Source organism: Schistocerca piceifrons, chromosome 8 (assembly GCF_021461385.2).
Source record: "Schistocerca piceifrons isolate TAMUIC-IGC-003096 chromosome 8, iqSchPice1.1, whole genome shotgun sequence".
Classification (NCBI taxonomy): Eukaryota; Metazoa; Arthropoda; class Insecta; order Orthoptera; family Acrididae; genus Schistocerca; species Schistocerca piceifrons.
Window position 1 is genome coordinate 304,996,347 of NC_060145.1, and position 1,862 is coordinate 304,998,208.

At 44.2% G+C, this 1,862-nt stretch overlaps 1 pseudogene; it reads left to right on the top strand.

Moving 5' to 3' along the window:
• Nucleotides 1–1,501: 1,501 nt before the first annotated feature.
• Nucleotides 1,502–1,619, top strand: LOC124712732 (annotated as a pseudogene).
• Nucleotides 1,620–1,862: the final 243 nt, after the last annotated feature.

A 1,862-nucleotide genomic window follows, 5' to 3' on the forward strand; every position in this document is an offset into this window, starting at 1 on the left:
TTTCTACTTACGGTATACATCATAACAGGATTCTAAAGAACAATAATGAACAAATAACATTTGCGATAAATATACCGAATCGCACATAACTTCAGTTTAGAGAAGTGATGAGATGAATGTGCTGGCCAAGGTAATTTATGAAAGCCTTACAGTGCCCAGTCAGCAACATGAGAAGTTCGTATGGGACTTTGTTCTGATAGTCGAGCACATCTAATAATTCTTCGTTTGGGATAGTCCCTACATGTCATCAGATTTCTGTGCTAAGTGTAGTCTATGATACCCCATACAGTGAAGTCACAAACGTGTGCCGCACGCTACAGGGTGGAGAATTCCAGTAGCTGCTGCTTTGCTGATCGCCTCGACACCTGAAAGGAACCATCAGCGGTGCTGAACGATAGTCACTTTCGTGTTTTGGCTTTCCTGTTGACACGGTTGGTATAACAATGGTACTAATCTGTGATGTGTCCCAAGCAGTAACTGCTGCTCTGATTTCGTAGTGCATGTGAAAATACAGGTATGTATAGCAGAGCTATCCACGTAGAGAAATACGAGATAATGCATCTTAGTTGAAACACCGCGCCGGGGTTGCTTAGGCTACAGGTCCGGTCAGATATTACTGGCTAGATATGGTTGTCAATACCGTCGTGGAATATCTAGGAAACCGTGATGGAAAGTAATGCCTCCGACTTTTTATATCGGTAAACACATTAAGGATTAAAAAATAAAACAGACGTTATTAACATTCTGCATCCTTGTTCTTCATTTCCACACATATATTTGTTAAAATAATCATGCTGGCGGGGAACAGGTTCTCCCAATCAGAGATCCATGTATTGATACCGTCACTGTTGAATGTTTGACTTTATTGACGGAGTCACACTCTCACCTCTCCTTGCACGGCTTCATCACTATCAAAGCTAAGTCCTCGAAGTTGTTCTTTAACTTCCGGAAACAGGTGAAAAACGGATGATCGATGATAGTGAATCGAAGGCGTTAGATTGTCGCAGATGTTGCAGCGCTTGTGTGGGGCATTGTCTTGATGAAGGAGAGTGTGCTTCATGTGTAAACAAACTCTTGGAATTTGAAACCCGATTACAGCAGGCTGTTTCTCACGCACTGGCATAGTTACGTGCCACACCGCCGTGTTAGACGCTACAATTCGGAGCTCTCTATGGGCAGAGGGCGGCAGATATGTATACGAAAAGAATAAAGATATAGAATGGTACTAACGTTTGTTTTGTTTTAAAACCTTTAAGAGTTTCGGCATAAAGAATTCAGAAACATTACTTTTCAGCGCGCTCACGCGTTACGTCTGCTAACCTAGAACGATGAATGAACAGTAAATTTCTCTTCTGCAAGCCATACATAGATATTAGGGGTTGAACATTTTGGTGGTCTACACATGGTTCACACTCTTTGACATTTCGGTTCTTAGAATCATTGCCTTTATGGATCTTCAGTAGCGCCTCAAGAAAATATGATGTCTCTGTATGACTCCTTTGGCAACGTCCTTGCCGCAGTGGATACACCGGTTCCAATCAGAGCACCGAAGTTAAGCGCTGTCGGGCGTGGCCGGCACTTGGATGGGTGACCATCCGGGCTGCCATGCGCTGTTGCCATTTTTCGGGGTGCACTCAGCCTCGTGATGGCAATTGAGGAGCTACTCGATCGAATAATAGCGGCTTCGGTCAAGAATACCATCATAGTGACCGTGAGAGCGGTGTGCTGACCACTAACGCCCCTCCTATCCGCATCCTCAGCTGAGGATGATACGGTGGTCGTATGGTCCCGATGGGCCACTTGTGGCCTGAAGACAGAGTGCTTATGACGCCTTTAGATGTAATTGAGTTTTATTTGATTTC